General features: G+C 36.9%; 3 protein-coding genes across 4 annotated transcripts in view; 1 reads left to right on the forward strand and 2 right to left on the reverse strand.

The window, feature by feature from the left end:
- The window catches only part of LOC125801343 (zinc finger protein 239-like), a 210,248-nt gene that overhangs the window by 83,853 nt on the left and 99,523 nt on the right, over positions 1-26,872 (reverse strand). The window lies entirely within an intron of this gene.
- The window catches only part of LOC125780521 (zinc finger protein 239-like), a 115,594-nt gene that overhangs the window by 57,333 nt on the left and 31,389 nt on the right, over positions 1-26,872 (forward strand). The gene's annotated exons all lie outside the window — the stretch shown is intronic.
- Positions 1-26,872, reverse strand: part of LOC125801126 (uncharacterized) — a 101,347-nt gene that overhangs the window by 25,009 nt on the left and 49,466 nt on the right. The window lies entirely within an intron of this gene.

Here is a 26,872-nt window from a genome sequence, read left to right on the forward strand (position 1 = left end):
TATTTGTGATTAAAGGTAATTCCACAAATATTGTTTTAAGAGACTATAAAATGGGCTTATTCAAATGAGCAGATTACTTTATATTATATTATAATTATATTACATTATAGATGTGTCCTCCCCAATATCAAACCTGCTCCTACGTCCTTGCTAGCAAGTCACACTAGATGCACTGCAGCAGCAGTTCAGTTCAGCAAGTCTTCAGCACAGCACGCACGGCAACAGTCCCACCAGCCACGTAACATACACATCAAGTAAAATCCTACCGTTTGCCCTCTAAACCCAACCTGAAATCAGTTTGTTGTGCAGTAATATGTCTCATACAGCACCAAACTACTATGTATTTTATCAGTTGGTGGTGTGACATTTTTCCATTGACAACTCACGTTTAGAGAATGTTACAAATAAAAGTCAAATTTCATTCAACATGTGTGTGTAATTTTTTTTATAATGAAGTGTTCCACATGCACTAAAAAGTGCCCTTTTTCCCCCCTGAGCACTTGCCCCCAAAAATGTCTGTGCACGCCACTGATTGGTTTGATTATTAAGTTTGCTTGATAATCTGAAAATGTACATATGACAAAAATACAAAACAAAAGAAATCTATAATGAGGGCGACTCTATATAGGTCCAATACATCTTCTTATATATCAAAGTAATGATAAAAGACAGTATGTCCAGAATGTTGTTGCTACCCCACTTGGGGATTTTGGGTTTATGTGAGGCTAAATAGAAAGGTCTTTGGGTGTGGGGTGGACCATACATTTAAGTGGCTCCAGAGATTGGATGCAAACACACAATTTGGAAAAAGACAAACAAAAACACTGTATAAAACAGAAAAGAAACGGATGGTATAGGTCATATATTTATATACACACTATTTATGAACCAGACTCAGACTTCCATCTGGGAAAAAATGTGAACTTAATAATGATTGAACCCAGGTTATTACAAACAAATATTACCAGTAAGTATTATAAGGATTGGCCAAACTCTATAATCTATATGTATTAATTTTTACAGGTTTCCCCGATAAAAGGGAACCCTGTTCTCTCCCCAACGGTGGATCCTCCCGGTGGGGTTAAAACAGGTGGCACTTTCAGATCGGTCCCATTTGGACCCCCAGCCCTCTTAGAGAAAGAACAACAAGGTAAGTTCATACACAACTACACACTCTCATTAATGTCCATTATGGTGATTTGGAAAACATTACCACATCACAACTTAATGTAAATATTTATTTCTTTAAAGGTGGCTTCTTGTTCCATGATTTTACAAATGTATTGCAATGTCACCATCCACAATCATGACATCAAAAAAAGAGATTTTAACATAAATAAAAAACCTATGTTACATGTTTTAACCATCATAACTGTATTAAATTAAATCATTTTTTTAAATATCAAAACAAAAAAAAAAACGACCCACCCAGGTGACCCAGAGAACACCATTTATCTATAATACTTGTATAATGTTTTGTATAATTTACCTTGAAAAATCTACATTAGCAAATTACATTACTAAGGCATTCACTGATTCAGTTTCACTGTCTATTAAATCTAATCTACTTTGAATAAAATAAGTGATTTTACTCTTGTACTTGTCGACCCAGACTACAAATGTGCAGCTAAAATGTTAAATATGTAATGATAAATGTGAATTAATAGCAGACACCCGCTGGAACCCTTTGTCTAATTCACTTAGTAACTGGCTGTTTAAAACTGTTTACTTTTACTATGCATACATAGTACAAATTGGGGAGTGAAACTAGTAGCTGTAGTAACGTAGAGGAAATGATATAATTGTCATCGGACAGTGACACGCAGCATTGCCCGGCGGCTGGCAGTTGGCGGAAACTGAGCTGTGACTGAGTAGTAATGGAAGAAAGTGACGAGGGGTCAGGCAGCGAGTCAGACCTGTTTCAAAACTAAGGCGGAGGTTGGGGGGGACAGAGGAGAATGGCATACAGTTTGTAAGAAAGGTAGGCGCGATGATGGGGAATCTAAAGAGGATGGGGAGAAGAAGGAGGAGTATGTGGTTGTTCTGAAATTTGATTCTGAAGCAGTTTCTTATGTGAGCCCCCTTAAACTAACTGCTGATCTGAAAGCTGACATTGTGGGTGTGGCAGGAGCTAAAACATTAAGTGTTGGTAATTTGTAAAGACATATGCTTGGATGTGTCTATGGACCAAATTAAAAGAAATCTTTCTGAAGGCAAGGTGGTTAAAGCTATTCGATTGAAGGGGTGAAGATGGAGTGAAATCAGATTTCTTGTCTGTGATGACACAGTTTGATGGGCAGGTCCTAAAAATAAAGTACTACCCAGCCCCATCTTCTCTCCTTCTCTTGTTGACATTTTTGCAAGAGCAGAAGAGACATAATTGATTGGAGAGGGGACAGGTGACCAGGAGGAAGGGATAAAGATTTAAAAGATAGACTTTGATGATCTCTTCAATGGTGATAATGAGGATTAAAATTATTAGTACCCCACTATACTAGTACTTAATTTTTAGTACATTGTTGGATTTTATCATCAAGTCAAAAACTTAAAAACAACCATTCTATTGAATTCCTTGGCCCAGAATTGGAAAAGTGTACTCATTTGTCTGTATAGGTTTTTAACTGAAGGAGCTATGCCATTTTCTTTATAACTTTTTCAAGTTCGAAATCGGGATAGATGTAGTAAAAGGTTAAAAATAAGCCCCAAAGGACATTTGTTGTCCTGTTACCTGTCAGAATCTTAAAATAGACACTTCAAAGATTAAGAAAAATCTCAAGATGTTTTTATTTAATGCACAGGATTTTAGTATAATGTAAAAACACACAGGCAAATTAAAATTTTCTGCTAATTTGTTTATATTTTTGTCCCAGAATTAATTCGAAATATGTTAAAAACTTAAAATAACTATTATGTTAAATTCCTTGGCCCAGAAATGTATGGAAAGGTGTGCTCATTATATGTATAGGTTGTTAACTCAAGGAGCTATGCCAATTTCTTCATCATTTTTTTCCGGTTCGGAATTGGCATAGATGCATTAAAGGGTTAAAAATAAATGTCATATGACATTATTTCATCCTGTTACCTGTCAGAATCTTAAAATAGACACTTCAAAGAATAAGAAAAAACAGTTGCAAAAAAAAAATCCACTATGTGCTGTGGATAACACAAGTGCATTTAACATTCAAAACAGAACTGCAGATCCGCAACATCGAATTGAATCTTGTCCAAACTTTTGACTGGTACTTTATATTATTACTATATTCAATATTTATACTTTTACTTAATTAAAATATTTAAGTTGATACTTCATCCCCAGTATCTATACTTCTACTTGAGTAATGAATGTGAATCATTTTAACACTCTTCGTTAGGGAACTGCTATTCTTCGTTCAACCCTCCTCCTTTACCCGGGCTTGGGACCGGCAAAGTGACCTTAAAAGACTCACTTTGGCGGAGTTACTTTTTTTTTTTTTTTGGGGACTATCCGCGCCAAAGCGTATCGATCCAGACGCTGAAGCCGGGCTATCAGCGCCGGAGCGCGGCTCTAACCAGACGCTAAAGACGGTCCATCAGCGCCGGAGCGCGGCTCTAACCAGACGCTAAAGACGGTCTATCAGCGCCGGAGCGCGGCTCTAACCAGACGCTAAAGACGGGCTATCAGCGCCGGAGCGCGGCTCTAACCAGACGCTAAAGACGGTCCATCAGCGCCGGAGCGCGGCTCTAACCAGACGCTAAAGACGGGCTGTCAGCGCCGGAGCGCGGCTCTAACCAGACGCTAAAGACGGGCTATCAGCGCCGGAGCGCGGCTCTAACCAGACGCTAAAGACGGGCTATCAGCGCCGGAGCGCGGCTCTAACCAGACGCTAAAGACGGGCTATCAGCGCCGGAGCGCGGCTCTAACCAGACGCTAAAGACGGGCTGTCAGCGCCGGAGCGCGGCTCTAACCAGACGCTAAAGACGGGCTATCAGCGCCGGAGAGCGGCTCGAACTAGACGCTAAAAACGAACCATCCCGCGTTTCCTTGTCTCAGAGCAATTTGATCTCTCAGGAGCGATTTGTTTACTTTCCTACTCCTCTCGTCCATCTCCTCCTTCTCAATCTCCTCTATATACTCTCTCCTCTTCCATCTCCTCCCCAATCTCCTCTCATCTCCTCTATTTCCTCTCTCCTGCTCCATTTCATCTCATCCTACAGTAATAGCTAGAGGCTAAGGTATATAGGTATAGGTATAGGCTACAAGCAGAGCTTCGGCCACGCGGAGCAGTACTTGCACTGCTATCTCCAGTATGAAGCTCATTTTACCCGCTCGATCGGACGCTACGCAGAAATTCTGCAAACTACTGAAGTCTACCGCGCTCTCCCGCTTTTTAATACCGGGAGCGCACGGTGACGTCACAGACAGAACGTTGTGGATCGCTGTTGCCAAGGCAACAAACATACAAATAAAAAAACACGTCAGAACTGATCTATTTGTGCACATCCATTTTACGTTGAATAAACTTTATACATGTGGGTTGTTTTACACTTTACTCACCTTAATTATATATATATATATATATATATATATATATATATATATATATATATATATATATATATATATATATATATAGTTTTAATTATATATGCCATTTGTGTCCCGAGGAAATTACATTTATAAATGTGCACAAAAAAAATTCAAATACATTTTTTATTATATAATATAATCATATTGTCTTGTACATTGACCTTATAATAATAACTACTTAGGAGACTGAAAAAATTGCATTTGTTACCTGTCCCCACTCTCTAATTATAAACTTTACCATCAAATATAATTGTAAAAATATAAATATAAAAATACTAGTAAATGTACAATTGTAGTTGAACTGTACATTGTAGGTTATCAGTCAGTCAGTGATTTAATGTGTAAATAGTTTAACTGTTGTCCGTAATAACTGTATTAACCTGTAACTCAGTGATTTATTATGTAAATAGTTTAACTGTTATCCGAAATAACTATAGATTAACCTTTAACTCAGTGATTTAATGTGTAAATAGTTTAACTGTTATCCGAAATAACTATAGATTAACCTTTAACTCAGTGATTTAATGTGTAAATAGTTTAACTGTTATCCGTAATAACTGTAGATTAACCTGTAACTCAGTAATTTAATGTATAAATAGTTTAACTGTTAGACGGAATAGCTGTAGATTAAAGTGTAACTGAGTGATTTTCATGTGTAAAAATTGGAATTATGATTGTGAGTTTTTTCTTTGGGTTTTCTCTCTTACCATTATTAATTTTTGATGTCTTTTAATTATCAGTATGCTTATTGTAGTATCACATCTGAAATAGTGGGAAAGTAAATTTCTCACTATTATTTGTAAATAAATAAGAAGTTTATGAAGCATGTTACATTTTTGTTCTATGCAACTAAAATGACAAAATAGATTATTTGACTGTGTAGGAATGTATAATTGTATGAAACTTTTCTTTGATTGCTTATTCAATTGTTTTATGTTATGGTTACATTACTGCATTTCTACAAAGAATCTAATCGAAAATAAATAAAATACTCTAGTATGGACATTATGGAGTGGAAATTCAGAAAGAAACAAAACAATTATAGTTTCTGCTATGTTTGCTATGTTTCTTTTATATAAATTTTATTGAAGTTTTTTACAAGTCAATTTACAAGAAAACAGTACATACAAAATATTTCAGTTATGTTTCATCATTACATCCTTGTTACATACACCAATAAAAGTGAAAATAAAATACAGGTTACAATTCATACAAAATTCTAAATTTTTTAAAATAAAACAAATGTATTTCCAACATCATTTAAGTATTTTTCAGAACCTTTTATTCTTTTTTAATATCAGCAAGAGCTTGTTTTAAAACACAGAGACCTGGAATTACACAATTATCCATAGCAATCTTACATCGATTTTTCCACATTTTATTTTTAACAATACATACCCATAAACATACGAAATCTATTTGGGATCTCGAGAGGTTTTCTTTACTAATTCCGTATTTTATGGTTTTTAAGTCAAAAGTTATTTTAAAATGAAAGATCTTTTCAGATAAATCCCAGATTGCTATGTTTCTAGTGATAAGTAAATTGTTGGTGTTGGAGAAGTATTGTTGTGCTCCTCTAGGTGGAAGTTGTGTGTTGTTTAAGGCTCATCAGTTGGAAGCTGCAAGAGCTCGGAGGAACAAAGTTTTTTGATTGTGGGATGATTTTTTGAGTTTAGTAAATGTTCTTAAACCAAATTCAAGCCTTCTGGCTCCTGCAGTTCAGTTGTGGTACGAAAATGGAACTTTTAGACGGCGCGCCACTACAATACTGTTTCATAGGTAAGTGATTAGGCTTGTTCGACTTTACGGAGACGTGGGTCTCTGTAGCTCGGAGTAGTGGGTGTGTCGAAAGGTGTGGGCGTGTCGAAAGGTGGTCGACTATTGGTCTATTGGACCTGAAGTTTCAGCGTGGCCGCCATTTTGGAGTTGGCAACCATGCGCCCCCAGTGGATTTATTTACACTGAGAAAGGAGTTTAATAAACCTTTATAATATTCACAACTCTACCAACTATAGTATGATGTAGTAATGATTCAGGACGCTGTGACACATAACAAATATGTGCTTTCATGCTTAAATACTTTATATTGTGCTCTTTAACAAAGACAGACATATGGTATGGCATATTAATAAGTGCATACATTAATTAATGTGTGTCTATGTACATATAAATATAAAATTAATTAATTAATACACTTTTTAATATGGCATACCATATGTCTGTCTTTGTTAAAGAACATAATATAACTGCTACATCTCTGCTGTTTGTAACAAACCAAACCGTGTGAAAATCGGGTAAAATTGGTGGAGTTGTGATTATTATAAGCGTATTTAATCCTTTTCGGCAGTAAAGTTTTGACACGCCCACTCTATTGCGTAAACCACCTTTCGACACGCCCACACATTTCAAAGACGCCCACCTTTCGACACGCCCATACACTTCGACACGCCCACTAGTCCGGTCTGCAGAGACCTATACTTGAATTTACGCGGCGCTGCGCTGGATAACGTATGTCTTTATAAATTGGCAAGTACAGCAACTAATCACATTTCACAAAGATAGATTTTGAATAAAAACAAGCAAATTAATTCATTTTCTGTTTAATTAATCATACATTAATTCCCCAGATGTCTATTTTGGGAGTCTGCTTGGCCAAAAGTTCGGCATAATATTTTGAAGCCACCATTAACTAAAACATTGTGTCCCAAAAATGAATGTCATATGGTGTGACACCATACTCCTTTTTTTAAACGGGCAGTTGTGAGGAGACCTTTAGGGAGTGGGGTCCTCCTTCTTACAGGAGGAAGAACAACACATCAGAAAGACACTGAAAGTAACAGGCTGTGTTATTGCTCTTTATTCTTTCAGAAAAATCAAGTACCACATTGCCTAAAGTCATGCTAAGTACTTGAAACTTCATATAGTGTGATGGTTTTCTTTTCACACCATAGGTCTATTTTATCACACTATATGATATGAACTGCATATAAATACATAAATAATGCTCTTAGATACATACGTTATAGCTATTACTTAAGTTATTAGTATAGTTATAAGTTAGTATTCAATATTTCATTCGTTTAACACATTTTTACTGTACATTATTCACAAATGTAATATTTATACAGCAACACTCACTCATTCATGCAGGTTCACTCACTTACTCAGACATACATGCAAGTTCAATCTTACCCAGTTGCATTTCACTGTAGCACACCTGAACATTTAGTTTCAGCACAAATCCAGGAAAGGCATATATTATAAACACACGGTTCTCCTGTTTGTTTCCTGAAGTAGACGCCAAATGTGTCACGATGTTTATTGGCTAACTGTACATCATCAGCTTTCTGATCGATCATTGTTTTGCTCATTCTCATTTTAAAAAGAAATGATGCATTAAATATAAAAAACTTCAATGATTTACTGAAGATTATTAGAAATCCTGTAGCTAACATTCAACAGATTAAAAAAAAAATACAACATCTAATGAATACAGTAAGTGAATTAATTAATGTCTTATAAACATTCTTCACTACACTGAGTAGAATTCACTTGTTCTTTAACAACTTTGTGATTCTGCTGTAACTGAAATTGAACTTCAGCTGATACACATTTTTGCATACAGATTGCAGATGTTGTGTGGTGTGATTCATTATATGGCGTGACACCATGTCATATGGTGTGACATTCAGAATAAAAAAAAGATTATTTATCATAAACTCTTCAATGTAACAGAAGGGGAAATATTTTGAATGTAGTGCCAGCAAAGGTTACAAGAATTTTGGTACTTTTATAACAAGGTATTCCCAACATAATTTGAAGTATGTTGAAAGAATTTGATTATGTGTGTTCGTCTTCCTATGTGTGTAGATAATGAAAAATAATGAAAAGGGTACATATTTGCATGTGAGCAATGATATACTTTTATATAGTAATGATAAATAATTAGGATGAATTGACTTTACCACATTATACCCATTCTTAATTCAATGCGCAATAACATTTCACACCATATTAGACTGTAAATTGAATGTATGTATATATGTGGAAATATAAAAATATATACTAAAACTTAAACTACAAATATTTTTTTCTGAATATATTGAGAGATAGAGTGAGAGAGAGGGAGTGCGCTCTATAGACTCCTATAGGCTCTATCATGAGCCTAACCAGTAGAATGTCCAAATTGAGGGCATGATAAAAGTAATGTTTAATAAAAAAATAACAAAAAAATATATATGTAAAACACAACAGAATATGACTAATTTCTGTTACCGTATTTTTCGGGCTATAAGGCGCACTTAAAATACTTATTTTTTCCCAAAAATCGTCATTGCGCCTTATAATGCAGTGCGCCTTGTGTATGGATTTTGCTTGTGTTTACTGACCTCAATTTTTATGTGGTACACGGCGCTCTGTTGTGCAGAATTCCTCACCCACGCCAGAAAAAGATCCCCCTCTTGGGCTAGCGCGCGGTTACCTTTGACTGCCGTACTGCCTCTCGGCTGTGGCTCAGGGTAGCTAGTTTCCACTGTAGCTCCGTGGCCAGAACAAGGTGCCGGTAAACTTTCCTTTCCACCCGTTCTGGGGTAATAGCACAAACTGTTTCTTTTTAGCGCCCACTTCTAAGTAAAGTTAACCTCTTAACACGCGCTGGCCCACCGGCGGGCCAGAAATATTTAATATTTCATAACTGGCTGTGTTTCTGAATAGTTATGAACAGTTACAGGTTCAATATAGACATCCAATATACCATTTTAAAGCTTAGAATCTCTGCTTTTGAGCTATTTAGCCTATTTAGCGGAATATCCTTTCAGAAAATAAACATTTAGGGCGAAATATGCCTTGGTTATGATTTTAATAATTCATAACTCTCATATTTGCGTTTATCGTTCATCCATATTTCATCGAATGCGGTCATGTCATACACCATTCGAACCGTCTGGCTCTCCGGATTCCAGAACTGTGCTTTTACTGTAGGATGTATGTTTCATGAATTAGAGCTGCGTCAGAGCGCATGTTTCCAGTAATAAAAGGCTCTCCGGTCACTGCCGCCACCCCCCGAACACACACCCGCGCTCAGCCACAGGTCCTACCTTCAAAACGCGTCCAGACTAAAGAGAATCCATCAATCCAGTCTCCTGTAATCCACAGTTATATCCAAACAGCGCTGGAAATCACTTCATCCAGAAATGAAACTTATCCAATCTTTATCTCTGTTTTAAAACCGTTTTATTCACCGAATTCGGCACAACACGCTATTATAGTCAGAAGCCTCGCGGAGTAATGCGGTACTTGCTGTGCTTCAACATAATATTATGGTCTGTCGGAGCGTTGCGGCTACCGTTGTCAGGAGTGTCGCGGAGTAATACGTACTTGCTGTGCTTGTTGATTTATTGCTCAGAGATGTTGTTATTTTTCACAGATATTGTGAAGGATTTATTGCTCAGAGTTATTGTTACTGATATAAATAACGTTTCATTTAGTGCGCCTTATAATCCAGTGCGCCTTGTGTATGGACTAACACTAAAAATAGACCGTTCACTCATCGTGCGCCTTATAATACGGTGCGCCTTATAGTCCGAAAAATACGGTACTTCTAATTTCAGTTTCTTGATTTTGTTCTGTCATGCATAGTCTGTACTTTATATTAGTTAACAGCAGCTGATATGTGCTGTCTGGTATACTGAAAGTAAACTAGATTAACAAAGAATAGCTTAACAAATGAGCTACATAACGGAAAACCAAGGAAAACTTCAGATTCAGTTTTCAGTTCTTCCAAAAGCACTTGCTTCATTTGGTTGTTTTAAAAAGCGGTTGGATACTATGCTGAATAAAATCATACTTTTTTTCTTCTTTTTGTATTGTAGGTACAACGTTTGGTCAATGATGTGGATGGAGAGACAGTTAGACTGTGGGCTTACCAGAGCCATGTTTGTTAATCTACTTAATAATTATTTCAAAAAACATTTAGATTTAGAGAGTTTGTCAATACAAGGAGGTGTCACGTCTGGTGTTGTAGGCACTCCCTGTCCTTCCACACTTAGCTCCAACGGAGGTTCTCAGTTAGACAACTACGACATCCAGAATGCACCACCCGCTGACATCACACTCACTGCCGATCACGTGACACCTCACCTGCCCCGGCCAGGAAGTCCCGAATATTGATTATTCTCTGCAGTATATAAGGACTGCTCACTCATACACCTGCGTCGCGTATTGCCTGGTTTCGCCCACATTAGACAGATCATCTGGTTTAATCCAATCAGCAGCAAAAACACCTGAAAGAAAAACAGGAACATTACATTTTAGAAAAGAATGAAAATTAAATGTTCTAAATATTATTATTCATATCTTGACAGTGAGTACCTGATATGGTAATGAGGATGATGATGAGGATGGTCTTCATTGTGAATATGATCAGATGGAATCAGTAGTGTGTTTAAGCTCTCAGTGCTCTAATGCTGATCTGTGTGTTAGTGTGAATCTCTCTGAAGTGAGAGCAGTTATGAGAAACTACAACAGGAAACTAGAGGTGGGCGGATCGATCCAAATATCGATAATATCGATACCAACGCTGGTATTGGTATTGAGCAATACTCGTGTAAAAATATCGATATTCAAGCTTTTTTCTCTGCCGCACGCACTGACTGCTTCGCACGAGATTCACCACAGTCTACTCTCTGGTCTCTTGTTGTTGCACATGCGTCACATGGCTCAGCAAAGCCAGCCAAACCGCCACGCAGGTAGGCTCAGCCTGGCCCCGCCCACTCAGCGCTCTCCTCAAGTCCACAGGCCTCTACCTCAGGAGATTAGTGTTGAGTGATATTTTTTTACACTCTGTTTATTTAAGAAAAAGTCGCATTTGAATTGCACTGAAAGGAAGACAATTCCTTATTTTTTATTGTTTTTCCAAATGACAATTCTATTAAAAAAAGAAACAAAGAACTAGAAAAGATGTCTAGTGAGGGGAGAATTTTTATTTTATTTTTTTATATTTTTTTATTTTATATTTAAACTTTGTTTTGTTACTGTTCCATTGTTTCTAAAAAAAATGTTGATTGTGATACTAAAGTATTTTGTTATCACTTACAATGTTTGGTGAAATTATATCCTAGGTTTTTGGATCATTTGGATCTATAAAGCTTAAATATTAAAAAGTATCGGTATCAGTATCGATATCGGCAATACTGGCCCTGCGTTTACTTGGTATCGGATCGATACCAAAATTCCCGGTATCGCACACCTCTACAGGAAACTCCTGCTCTGAGGAGCTGCTCCACTCTGCTCTCTGTCTTTGTAGAAGATCAGAGTGTTAATAAATCAACCACAAACACAGTCAGCGGTTAAACTGTACAATATTATTACTAAGTAGTAAAAACGAGAGCATTCATAAACAATAAAATCATTTAACATAAAAGCAAAAAATATAACATTGCATAAACCTGATATTGCTTAAAAAACTGTAAATTCAGTATCTCCAGTGTTAAGTTGTGTTCAAGTGTTTAGTCTGTCTGTCTGTCTGTCAGCAGTAAATATTTTTCTGTGCATACAGTAATTAAACAGATTCATGTAAAAAATTAGGACATTCTGTTTTAGTGACTTACATCTTGCAGTGCAGCTTCTGTATTTCTGTTCAATAAATATTTTATATACACACCCACCTCCTGAAGTTTCCGAGTTCAGTTCACTTCTACAATTTAAATAGAATACTGATTGTAAGAAATAGGAACTGTCCCAATGAGTATAATAACAAATATGAAATCCTAGAAGATAAAAAGGCAGGAACTCTACTGAAGTCTGATAGTCAGAGTTTTAGTACAGTGTTTGGTGGGTTTCCTGTCACTGTGGGCCTCAGAGCACAGTAGTGGAGAGCAGAGTCTGATACTGCAGTAGAGGAGATCTCCAGATTCACACTGTTTTTCTCTTTATTTACTTTTGCAGAAACTCCATCAACTGGAGGATCAGCTTTAATCTCAGAGTTAGCTTCATCCACCAAGATCAGGAACTCAGGTCTGGATCTGGAATACTGACGGTACCACAGCAGATAATCACTTGAAAGGGATCCATTGTATTTGCAGGACAGGGTAACAGAACCTCCCTGTAGGACATTAACAGTGGAAGAACTTGGTTCTATTCCCTCACCAGAAGTGGAACCTGCTGGAGAGATAGAGACGTACTAAAATCTGTCCTATATTAACTTACTGTTCTCCACACTGAGATCATGAGAAATACATGTTCTGTTTCAGCTGTAACTGAATCTTACCTAAAATCAGAAAAGGAAGCCACCAGTGATGAAGACGAGTCATAACTGAACAGTGGTGCTGCAGCTCAGTGTTGCTCTAGTGTTTAAATGTTCATAATTCACTTCAGCTTCCCTCACTTCCCTTCTTACAGCAGCTCAGTGACACAAACCACCCCATCTGTTACAGTTCTTCTACAGTTTTAGAGGAAATCTGCCCTCTACTGGACTATTACTGTAATTATGTCTCTGTATATGAAGATTGAATTCTACTATATCATCATCCTGATTATTATTATCACCTTTATGGACAATCCACTCCACACCAACCCCATTAAAGCTCACTCTGTATACTTATATAATAGCATACTGCATAACTCTGCACCTTATCCTCATTAGCTCAAACTTAGAGTCGTATTTGCTTTTTTTTGTTGTTAATTTAGTGTTCTGTTGCCTCATGGTCCTGGCGGAGTGTAATTTCTCTCCACTGTGGTCTTATACATCTTGCATAAATCAGCAGATAGACAAATCCTCCAATCACCACACTGAAGAGGATGCCCAGTTCACCTCTTAATAGTTTATTGCAAGTTTGATAAAAATGACATGAAATACAACACATATATGAACTTCAACACATTAAAACAAATTACTGAGTGTAGTTTCAGTACTGAGCCAAAACAAAAAAATTGTTTTTTTAGAAGGCAGCAGTATTAGATTTACTTCTCAGATTCTTTAACAATATCCGATTAATCAATAAGTATTTCTTTTCAACAGAAAGTATAGCTTGCACGAAAGATTAAGGCTTGTCTCCCTGATGTAGTCAGGGACTCTGGGAACCTAAATTAAAAGATACACATAACAATAGTTATGCTCTCGTCTGGAAGACCAGATTTAATCAACAAGCTTATCCATCTAACTTAAGCCATTTAAAATCAGCTACTGGTAAAAGCTTGCCCTGAGCTGGATTTAAAAGGTACTATCATTGAAAACACAATATATGACAATAATGTTGCCATGATTTGAGTAAAATAAGAAATAAACAGCCAGTTATTATCAACAGACTGGATCTTATCTACTTCCAAGGAGTTGGCTTGGAAGAATACATTTGGTCTATGGGCCGTAAGCTGGGCATAACAATTAGTAAACATAACATATATACCGTATTTTTCGGACTATAAGGCGCACCGTATTATAAGACGCACTATCAAAGAACGCCTATTTTCTGCTATTTTTCCATACATAGGGCGCATCGCATTATAAGGCGCGTTAAGTGACACTAGAAAGGGTGCCTATATCAAAGTGAACAGGGGTGGCGCCATGTTTCCCTTCCCCCACCGGGGGTGGTCGCTTGCCAGTGGAGCGTCTCAGTATACAAAATATAGCTCTTTCAAAGTCAAACGAGTGCTGGATATTAATCTACACAGATTCCTCTCCTGAAAACTGTTTATTTGGGTGAGTAACGTGCTTCAGTTTATTTACAGTAAGCTTAGATTTCCAGATGTCCACTAAGGCTTGCTGCACCAGCGTTAGCATAGCTATCCGCTAGCACGCTAGCTAGTCACCTAAACTAGTAAAGTTAACCCAAACTTAAACGACAGCGTTACACTGAGTAATCCTGCGTGTTCTGGTAAGACAGTGAGATATTAGCTAGCGATTCGTCCCCCGTAGCTTGTTTTAACACGGTAAACAAGCAGATTACAGGCTGATAAAACTCACCTCTGAGAGAGTTAGCGCTTAGCATCTAGCTAATGCTAGCCAGGCAAAGCAGCACAGACTTACAGGCCGATAACTCACCTCTGAACGGTGAACGCTTAGCGATTAGCATCTAACTCTAATAATACTGCTCCAGCAGTATTAAAAGTGCTAAATTTAGAAAATACTGATCTCTGAACAGTGAAAAAGCTAGCTAGCTAAGCGGTTAGCATCTAGCTAATGCTATTGCTGCTCCAGCCACGGAGCGGCACGGCTCTGCACGGAGTGTGTGTTTACTTTAGATAATTTAGATAATACTGATCTCTGAACAGTGAATAAGCTAGCTAGCTAAGCGGTTAGCATCTAGCTAATGCTATTGCTGCTCTGCACGGAGTGTGTGTTTACTGCTCCTTACACCTGACGGGTAAAATTTAGATAATACTGATCTCTGAACAGTGAATAAGCTAGCTAATGCTATTTGCTGCTCCAGCCTCGGAGCTGCACGGCTCTGGACTCTGTATAGCACTGAAACTCTGTATAACGCTGCACGGAGTGTGTGTTTACTGCTCCTTACAACCTGACGAGTAAAATTTAGATAATACTGATCTCAGTGAATAAGCTAGCTAGCTTAGCGGTTAGCATCTAGCTAATGCTATTGCTGCTCAGCCTCGGAGCTGCACGGCTCTGGACTCTGTATAGCACTGAAACTCTCTATAACGCTGCACGGAGTGTGTGTTTACTGCTCCTTACAACCTGACGAGTAAAATCCATACAAAAGGCGCACCGTATTATAAGACGCACTGTCAATTTTTGTGAAAATTAAAAGTTTTTAAGTGCGCCTTATAGTCCGAAAAATACGGTAAATTGCTTTATGAATATGGTTCAGAACCTGTTTAAGCAACAGTTTTCACTCTATGCACATTACCAATAGATCTGGGTTGGGATCTGGAATGGTTTTAGGTGCATCACTGCCCATTCCCATGACTGCTCTTTATGCACTTGTGTTTTATGAATGACTGTAAATACCTGAAGCTCACTGAACAGCCCGAACAGTAATATGTTTTTTCTCCTGTGTGAATGCGCTGGTGTTTTTTCAGATCATTCTGTTTATTAAAACTCCAACCACAGTCTGAGCAGTGAAATGGTTTACCACCTGTGTGAATGCGCTGATGTGTTTGGAGACTCCAGTTATAAATAAAACTCTTCCCACAGTCTGAGCATTTGAACGGTTTCTCTCCAGTGTGAATGAGCTGGTGTGTTTTGAAATTACTCTCATTATTAAAACTTTTTCCACAGTCTGAGCAGTGATACGGTTTCTCTCCAGTGTGAATGAGTTGGTGTCTTTTGAGATTTCCCTGCTGACTAAAACTCTTCCCACAGACTGGGCAGTGATACGGTTTCTCTCCAGTGTGAACGCGCTGGTGATTTTTGTAATTACGCTGATCATTAAAACTCTTTCCACAGTCTGAACATTGATATGGTTTCTCTCCAGTGTGAATACGCTGGTGTTTTTTTTAGAGTACTCAGTTGAGTAAATCCCTTCCCACAGTCTGAACAGTTATATGGTTTCTCTCCCGTGTGAATACGCTGGTGTTTTTTTAGAGTACACGGTTGAGTAAAATACATCCCACAGTCTGAACAGTGAAATGGTTTCTCTCCAGTGTGAATTCGCTGGTGTGATTTGAGATAACTCCTTGTAGTAAAACTCCTTTCACAGTCTGAGCAGTGGTGAGGTTTCTCCTTGTCTGTACTTTTCTGTATTTGTGTGTGAGGTGTAGGAGAAGGTGTTTGTTGAGTATTGGAGATTTCTCTGGATGCCATGTTCTCCTCTTTGTTCAGCAGCTTAAAATCTTTTTTTTTCGGAAATCTTCTGATTGTGTTTGTGTAGCTAAACTTCCTCAAGGAAAGTTAGGAAAGTTGACACTGGGATCAGGAGAAGACTTAGAACAGGACAGCACTCAGTTCTGGAAGAAACACAGAAAAAAGAAAACCTAATCTCAATTAAAAATGTAAGACAACATTAGTTAGTGATAGAAAGAAAATAACTGAACTGGCACATTGTCCTTAACATATTTGCAAATTTGTAGGTTTTTAAGTACTAAATTCCAGACTAACAAGACAAACAAAGAGTTATTTACACACAAAACCTTCAGCTGCTACAATGTGAGTTACATCACAAACATACACACATAAACTAAATAACCCTAACAAAAGAGAAAGGGCAACCACTGAGCCTGGAAGCTCCTTTTGAGCTGTTAAGCCATGACCCAAATACAATCACAACAAATGTTAGTGAACAGAGGACCTGTAGTAATAGTACTGAAGTTAGTTAGACCTTTTTTTGCTCTTCTAGCTTTCATCTTTACTTCATGCAGACACCACACGTGTATGGACACTAGACAGAACAGTAGATCTAACTGTTTTGTGCTGACAGTTTTTTAAAAGACTTAGGCTTGGTCTTAGGCTGCTGCATTTAAATATAGCGTTCCTTTCATAAAGTATTTTATGTCTTCTTTAAAAATAATGACATGCTTCTGATTATCTCTGTCTTTGCTTGAGTTAGCTCATTTGCTGTGTATTTTACTATATGGATATTTAAAACAGGACCTGAATATACAAATTAGGACTGAAAGTTTTAGTCAGTCGGGTTCGCGTTCTGGCGCTTAACCGTGTTTAATATTATTGTAAGTCCTGAGGCTTACTTGGCTCACGCAAACAGTGACGTGAACAATGTCAACCATCAATAGGAGAGCTACGAGAAGCCACAATATTTTTATATGCTTCTTACTTTAATATGTACAGTATTTTAACACAGGTAGCATTTTAAAGTCATAATATGAAAAGTTATTTTATTTTGCACTACTTTCTCTTATTGTGCAGTGTTATTTTGGATACAAACAAGTTTAATAAATGCACATTTTTCAAGAATGATGGTCTTTATTGCAGTAATTCTGTCTAAAACAAAGGCAAATGTATAGCAGTGAAACTGTGATTCTTATACAAGGTTGCAGCAAAAAAAGCTTATAGGCCGAATTTAACACAAAATGTATTCTATTAAAAAATATCAAGAACTAACAGTGGCAGAAAAATATACCGTTGATGGGGACAAAAGTTGTGAGTCTCTGATAAATCACAGTATTGATATATAAAGTAAAAAGACTGTGACTTGTCTTTAAATGTGAGAGAGTGTCAGATTTTAGTCTGTTTAAAGCCACCCACTGTGAATTTGTGCAGCGGGTTGCAGATAACTGACACTAAAACAAATATGGATATAAGGCGATGTTTCGAAAAGAAAGAAAAACAGAGCTAACCACGTAAACTGTGATGAGATTCTGATGCAGTTTTGTAATAATAAAGTGCAGCTTGTGGCTACTCGGTTTAACTTTGGAATGAGATAGATTAGACAAGGTTTAAGAAAAAATATATATATATAATTTCTACTTGCCCTGATGTGCCTGATCAACCAATAACTATTTAATTTTTAAATTGTGTTTATTAATTTAGGACTGCAGGACTTACTGTAAGCAATAATGAACAGAACTTTTTTTACCGGACTAGTTAGCTAGAAGCTGGATGTTGTGGATATGCAGAATTTAATACAATACTTTATGTTCGTAGTTTAAAGCAGTTTCACTGCCCTAAAATTGTGTATTTTCCACCATATCCAACTGATCAGCTAATAAACAGTCCTTTACTGAGTTTACCTGTTAAAATCCCTTTGCCCCATATAGACCATAAATCAGTCATTATGTATATCCAGCAGTGTATTAAACACATTATACCTCCACTTACTTTATTACGTGTCTCTAATGCAGATAAAGACTATGCAGGACAGTGGAAATATGCAGTAGAGTATGCAGAAACAGGGTTAAGAAACACTGCTCTAACATGACTTCTGTTCATTTTTCACTGTAATTGTATTTTTTGAGCAACGCCCCTGATCAACACCAATATAAATCATCACTGTCACACAAAAACCTCACATGTTCAGCTTTACAGAAGAAAACGTATTACCTTTTAATAAAAGTTAATATACAAATATTTTGGTGTTCCTCCAGCAGAGCAGTCTGAGTACAGAGGTGTGGCGCTGCTGATCAGAGCTGGATCTTCTGCTGCTCCACTTTACTGGAGACCGGGGGAAACTCTAACCACCCTTCCATATTCACCTACAGAGAATACAGTCTTCATTTTAAACCACAGCAAACATCTGTCCAAAGCGCTGAAACTATTAGGACATCCAGCACAATCCACCTTAACCTCCAACAATCTGCTGCTGTGTTTCTAAACTAAAGTATCTAGTACTGCTCTGGAGCCCATGGCGTTACATCCGGCAACAAGCTGTCAAAATAAAAGTCCTGCAAAAGTTTGCCTCGTTTCACTGGTACCTTAAAGTTAAAGGCTTTAACTGTTCTAAAAAACATATTACACTTCGTGTTCATCAAATACCCAGAAATGACCCAGAAAACAAAATGACACTGAATCAATATTTATTTTTCCTTCATTTAATGCATCAAATCAGTGTTCATCTCAGATATCAAAATGTATTTATTTGTACCAAAGGTGTAGGAGCAGGTTTGACATTGTGGGGGGGTTGGGGGTGACAAATTTGCTAATATAAATCAAAGCCCACCCTATAGTGACTTAGAACAACATTTGTAGAATTATTTTTAATCACAAATATACGACAGATTTTTTCTGTACATCTGTTTATAATTAGTTAAATCCAACCAAAGGTGGCTTTACAACCTAAACATGTAATTTTACATTATATTTACTGTTATTAAAAAAATGTGTGTGCAATGTCTGAATTATTACATATGTAACAAAACCAATTAATTATCATCTAATATAAAAAAAAACAGATTTGAGTATTATTTTGTTATTATGTCAGTTCTGTTGTGTACTTATATTGACTCCACTCTTTAAAAAAAAAACTCTGTAGCATTGGGTCCTGTGTTCTGATTTTTTTTCTACTGATAGCACTTCTAACAATGATGTCTTTTATGAAAAAGAATATAACTTTACATTTCATAGAGATTTTTGGCAGCAGTTCATATAAAAGATAGATAACCCAAACCCACCAGTCTGTTAGCAGAACCAGATTATTCATAATTTATATACATTTTTATTGCATTATATTGGCATTGTATTTCTGATATTTTTTGATATTACGTCTATTTTATTGATTAAATATTAAAATTTCTATGAAAATAAGATACCCTGCTGACGGAATAACATCAAACTTCATTAGGACAAAGTTAAAGAGTGAAAGCTAAAAAAAGGATGTAACGTGTAGCTTTTCAGCTAAATTTACAGCTGTTTTTATAATATTAACTTAATGTAATATTTATGATAAATTGCATATTCATGAATGGCATATTAAACTCAAACTTGTTAAAATTATACTGAAGAATGTCCTGTAATAGTGGTATAGTAAATGAATGTTTTGGTAAAGATGAAAAACGAAGTATTTAAACCTGCATTTTATACATTTGAATTTAATTTACCCAGTAAATACATTTAAAACATTTATTTCATGTAGCAGATTTTGCTTCGTCATTTGTTCATTTGACACATCAACAGGAATGGCTTCATGAACAGGAACACAGAAGCTACAAGAAGTTGCAAGAAGCACAACCCATAATTCAATGCATACATCTGTGGAACATGGTGGAGGAGTGTCATTGCAGGGGCATGAAAGGATGAGACAGGTACTGGTACACTGATCTCAATCCCATCCACCCCCTGGACCCCACTATCAGCCCTTACTCAAATGCGGTAATTCACACTACCTTGCGGTAATTCACTTACCTTCTTTTTTTTATTGAACTATACTTAAGCATGAGTAGACTGATAAATCACTGTCCTGAAACGTTATTTATCTTAGTCTTACTGAGCATAAAATGACCACACCTCTCTGCATCCTATACTAGCTACATTTATCTTCATTTTACGTTTATTTTAGGCTGTTTTATTATTGGCACCTGCATAACCACATCCAGTCATTTCTGAGAGAGTGTAATAAGAGATAAGCAGTGTGGTTTGATATTACTTTGATCTGCTTGTGTTCAAAGTAAACAGAAGGTGTGTGAGTTTTTGTAAAGCTTCTCAGAGACTTTGTATCACTGTGCTGCAACTTGAAGAGCACAGTAGTAGAGAGCTGTATCTGCCAGTCCTACTGTAACAGTGAGATCAGTGGATGATTCGAATTCAGGCGACTCAAATCTACTATCTGCAGTGTCTTCTTCACCACTTCGAGATCGAGCTCCTCTCCACAGTAAATACTGTAGAGCTCTGTTAGGATACTGTCTGTACCAGTAGAGATACACATGTTGACTACTTGAGTCATAAGTGCATGTCAGTGTAACAGATTCTCCTTCTGTTTTAGAAACAGAGAGATCAACTGGTTTAATCCAATCAGCAGCAAAAACACCTGAAAGAAAAAAATACATTTGATTTTGATGACAAAATAAGGAAAATTAAATGCTCCAAATATTATTATTCATATCTTGACAGTGAGTACCTGATATGCTAATGAGGATGATGAGGAGGATGGTCTTCATTGTGAATATGATCAGATGGAATCAGTAGTGTGTTTAAGCTCTCAGTGCTCTAATGCTGATCTGTGTGTTAGTGTGAATCTCTCTGAAGTGAGAGCAGTTATGAGAAACTACAACAGGAAACTAGAGGTGGGCGGATCGATCCAAATATCGATAATATCGATACCAACACTGGTATTGGTATTGAGCAATACTCGTGTAAAAATATCGATATTCAAGCTTTTTTCTCTGCCGCACGCACTGACTGCTTCGCACGAGATTCACCACAGTCTACTCTCTGGTCTCTTGTTGTTGCACATGCGTCACATGGCTCAGCAAAGCCAGCCAAACCGCCACGCAGGTAGGCTCAGCCTGGCCCCGCCCACTCAGCGCTCTCCTCGAGTCCACACGCCTCTACCTCAGGAGATTTGTGTTGCGTGATATTTTTTTACACTCTGTTTATTTAAGAAAAAGTTGCATTTGAATTGCACTGAAAGGAAGACAATTCCTTATTTTTTATTGTTTTTCCAAATGACAATTCTATTAAAAAAAGAAACAAAGAACTAGAAAAGATGTCTAGTGAGGGGAGAATTTTTATTTTATTTTTTTATATTTTTTTATTTTATATTTAAACTTTGTTTTGTTACTGTTCCATTGTTTCTAAAAAAAATGTTGATTGTGATACTAAAGTATTTTGTTATCACTTACAATGTTTGGTGAAATTATATCCTAGGTTTTTGGATCATTTGGATCTATAAAGCTTAAATATTAAAAAGTATCGGTATCAGTATCGATATCGGCAATACTGGCCCTGCGTTTACTTGGTATCGGATCGATACCAAAATTCCCGGTATCGCACACCTCTACAGGAAACTCCTGCTCTGAGGAGCTGCTCCACTCTGCTCTCTGTCTTTGTAGAAGATCAGAGTGTTAATAAATCAACCACAAACACAGTCAGCGGTTAAACTGTACAATATTATTACTAAGTAGTAAAAACGAGAGCATTCATAAACAATAAAATCATTTAACATAAAAGCAAAAAATATAACATTGCATAAACCTGATATTGCTTAAAAAACTGTAAATTCAGTATCTCCAGTGTTAAGTTGTGTTCAAGTGTTTAGTCTGTCTGTCTGTCTGTCAGCAGTAAATAGTTTTCTGTGCATACAGTAATTAAACAGATTCATGTAAAAAATTAGGACATTCTGTTTTAGTGACTTACATCTTGCAGTGCAGCTTCTGTATTTCTGTTCAATAAATATTTTATATACACACCCACCTCCTGAAGTTTCCGAGTTCAGTTCACTTCTAGAATTTAAATAGAATACTGATTGTAAGAAATAGGAACTGTCCCAATAAGTATAATCACAAATATAACATTGTAGGAAATAAAACGGCAGGAACTCCACTAAGTCTGATATTCAGAGTTTTAGTACAGTGTTTGGTGGGTTTCCTGTCACTGTGGGCCTCAGAGCACAGTAGTAGAGAGCAGAATCTGATACTGCAGTAGAGGAGATCTCCAGATTCACATTGTTTTTCTCTTTATTTACTTTTGCAGAAACTCCATCAACTGGAGGATCAGCTTTAATCTCAGAGTTAGTTTCATCCACCAAGATCAGGAACTCAGGTCTGGATCTGGAATACTGACGGAACCACAGCAGATAATCACTTGAAAGGGATCCATTGTATTTGCAGGACAGGGTAACAGAACCTCCCTGTAGGACATTAACAGTGGAAGAACTTGGTTCTATTCCCTCACCAGAAGTGGAACCTGCTGGAGAGATAGAGACGTACTAAAATCTGTCCTATATTAACTTACTGTTCTCCACACTGAGATCATGAGAAATACATGTTCTGTTTCAGCTGTAACTGAATCTTACCTAAAATCAGAAAAGGAAGCCACCAGTGATGAAGACGAGTCATAACTGAACAGTGGTGCTGCAGCTCAGTGTTGCTCTAGTGTTTAAATGTTCATAATTCACTTCAGCTTCCCTCACTTCCCTTCTTACAGCAGCTCAGTGACACAAACCACCCCATCTGTTACAGTTCTTCTACAGTTTTAGAGGAAATCTGCCCTCTACTGGACCATTACTGTAATTATGTCTCTGTATGTGAAGATTGAATTCTACTATATCATCATCATCACCATTATTGTTATCTTTATGGATAATCCACTCCACACCAACCCCATTAAAGCTCACTCTGGATCCTGCATTTTACTGGTAACTGTAACTAAACAGTTTAATGACACTGATCACTCCAAACACTCTTCTTCACACAGCTCACCTCCAACAGTTATTATCCTGTAGTATATTTACATCTGCAGATTTATTCAGTAATAACAATTTTAAGATATAACAAATAAGTTTTACACATACAGACTTTTAATTTTATCAATTATTCTACAGGTTTCTTGTGTATTTGCTTTGAGTAACCATGAAATAAAGTGTCTATACTTGAAACATATAAAAGTTATAACTGAAATTATTATTAGAATCAGATTATGAAATTACTGTGTTTGGGACTGTTGATGACATGACTCTTCAAACCATCACTGATTGTGGAAACTTCACACTAGACCTCAAGCAGGTTGGACTGTGTGTCTCTCCACTCTTCCTCCAGACTCTGATCCCTTGATTTACAAATGAAATGTGAAATTTACTGATGATCAGTGATGGTTTGGAGAGACATGTCATCTGCTGGTGTTGATCCACTGTGTTTTATCATCAAGTCTAAAGTCAGTGCAGGATTTCATTTTCCCACAAAATCTTACAGCACTTCATGCTTCCCTCTGCTACTGACAACTTTTATGGAGATGCATATTTCATTTCCCAGCAGGACTTGGCACACTGCCCACACCGCAGAAGGTGTTTTAAGTGTTTTTTGGCGCTTCATCTCATTACAGAATATTACCTCTAGAATTTCAGCTGTAGAATTACAGCGCCCCCTCCTGAAATATCAGTGTTTCTACATATTTCACAAGAAAAGTTTTAGTACAGTGTTTGGTGGGTTTCCTGCCACTGTGGGCCTCAGAGCGCAGTAGTAGAGAGCAGAGTCTGATACTGCAGTAGAGGAGATGATCAGATTCACTTTTTTTATTCCTTTTTGATGGTTGATGAATATTCCAGGAACTGGAGGTTGAGCTTCAGTAATGCTCCCTGCATAGTCCAGTATGAGGAACTGGGGATGAGAGCCTGAATACTGTTGATACCAGTGAAGACTGTCAGCACTTACAGTGTAGTTACAGGAGAGGGTAACATTCTGACCTTCAACAGCAAAAACAGCATCTCTGCTAGGAGCATACCTGTCAAGTCTCCCGTTTTGGCCGGGAAACTACCGTATTTTACTCCTCTTTCCCGCCGTCCTCCCGTATTAGTATTTTCCCGTAAATTTCCCGTATTATACTAAATAAAAAAATATATAGGCCACAGGCGACAATGCACTGTGTGTCTCTTAACCAATCGTGGTGCCGGTTCAAGGAGAAAGTCCCGCCTTTCAGGAGAAACAGCCAATCAGCTAGCTGGTTTTGCGGAGCGCAGTTTAGTGTGCGGGAAGCCCCGCCCCTCCCCTCGCTGTGAGTTCAGACAGCTAGTCGGAGCAGCTGTCGTTAAAACTAATCTGGATATACGGAGATTTTTCTAAAAGAAAGGTAATTAACCATGTAAACTGTGATGAGATTGTTTCTGATAGCTGGTTAAAAAGACTCTTCTCTGAATCAACACATAAATTAAACCCATTGTGTGTTTAATAAAATCCAGCTTGTGACTCAGTTAGCTTAACTTTAGAATTAGCTAGATAGATATTCAGGGTTTGAGAAAAATCTACATATATATATATATATATATATATATATATATATATATATAATGCCCTGCCCTGATGTGCCTGATCAGCCAATAACTATCATTTCCAAACTCTATTAGTTCAGGGCTAGTTTTAGGGTTTGTTAGAATTTGTTTAAATCTCAAGTATTGTGATGTAATGTATTATTTAGAAGGGGTAGAAGAGATGGTTGAGCTGGAGAGAGAGAAAATGTGGAGAGGGCTGAAATTAACTGAACTGATCAGGAGTGAACAGAACGATAGAAAGAAGTATTAATGAAAGATTATTAATTGTGTAGGCCCCTTAGGACTATTATTTACTTATGGAATATATCTGATCCATGTCCTTTTTGTAAATTTGTGCACCCTTCAATTTCAATTTTAAATCTATTAAATAAAAAAAAAATAAATAAAAAATTATATATATATATATATATATATATATATATATATATATATATATATATATATATATATATATATATATTTATTTATTTATTTTTTTTCCTCGTTTGGGCTGTTGGGGCGGCGGAAAAAATCCCTTATTTTTAAGTCCAAAACTTGACAGGTATGGCTAGGAGTGATGACGTCTTCAGCTCTGTTACCTACAAATAAAATCATAGAATTAATGATTAACCCACCATTCATAGATCTGTTAGCATGTAGCTAATGAACAGCATTAGGAAACTGTGTGTTAGTAGATGTTAGATCTTCAAAGGTTTATAATCTCTGAACTGTTTACCTGTAAGAGCAGAGAGCAGCAGTACAGTGAAAATGATCATGGTGGTGTAGCACACACTGGGAGAAGAACACACTGAGTTTCAGCTCTCCTCTCTACTATCCTCTCTACTACACACTCAGCTCCACCCACTCACTCAACACCTCATCTTACAGGCTTAATTTGCCATCCAGCAGCATCATGTGATCCTGCCCTTTAGTGAGGTGGAACAATGCTTCATGTAAAATTATCTTTTAGAATTGAATAAAATTTTATTTAATAGAAGTCAATTAAGCATTAATACATGAGAGGGAGTGCTATAATGTAATATTGTCAGCACATACCACAGTTCCATTATCACTGTTTATTGACATTTTTACTTTGACACTTTGGACATTTTAGGGTGTAGTCTTTTAGGGGCGTACTCATACTCATTTTTTTTGCCAGTGGTTTAGACATTATTGGCTGTATATTGAGTTATTTTGAGGGAAGAATAAATTAACACTGTTATATAAGCTGCACACAGGCTACTTTTAATTTCAGTAGTGGCTCCCTGATGCCCGCAAGTCACATATAATCTCCCGGAATTCAGAACGAGTGCCCAAGAGTGCACTGCACACAAACGCGCACACAGGCGACAGACTTTTTTTTATCTAATCGCGTGTGGGAAGGAGAGAGAGAAAACAGAGAGGGTTCTGATTGGCCTGTTCTCTGCAAAGAGTCTGTGAGACAGCCAATCAGTTTTTGTGTGGGCGGGCAGTGTTTTTCCCCCCTCCCGGACGGGATTTGTTCAGTGAGTGAGAGAGAGCAGATCATGGCGAAGGCAATATTAATAATTATTGTAATATGATATGAAATGTTTTTGATATTGCGCCATTTTTTGTGATATTGTAACTGTCAATTTTTGTCAAATAAAAGCTTTCTTTCCAAAAAAAAAAAAAAAAAAAGGAAAGCAGAGGCAGGGACTTCCAAAAAGAAAAAAGATAAAACTAATTTCACCTCTGAATACTCTAAATTTAATTTAAACAAAAAAGTTAAATTAATTAATATAAAAGTAAGGTTTCTTTATCCTTTGGTGTGTGTGCAAGTTTTTTTTGTTTTGTTTTTTTTGAGGGGGGTGGGGGTGGGGGGGTGATAACCTCCCTGAAATCAACTTTTGCAACTTGGGATGTCTGTTGTAACTGTTCTTTAATTAGACTGTTAGTCTACACATATGAAAATAAGCATGAAATACACACAGTATGTAGTAATGGATTATGATATAAATAAAGCCTGTTACAAAACTATCACACC

The sequence above is a fragment of the Astyanax mexicanus genome, chromosome 4 (genome assembly GCF_023375975.1).
Source record: "Astyanax mexicanus isolate ESR-SI-001 chromosome 4, AstMex3_surface, whole genome shotgun sequence".
Lineage (NCBI taxonomy): Eukaryota > Metazoa > Chordata > Actinopteri > Characiformes > Acestrorhamphidae > Astyanax > Astyanax mexicanus.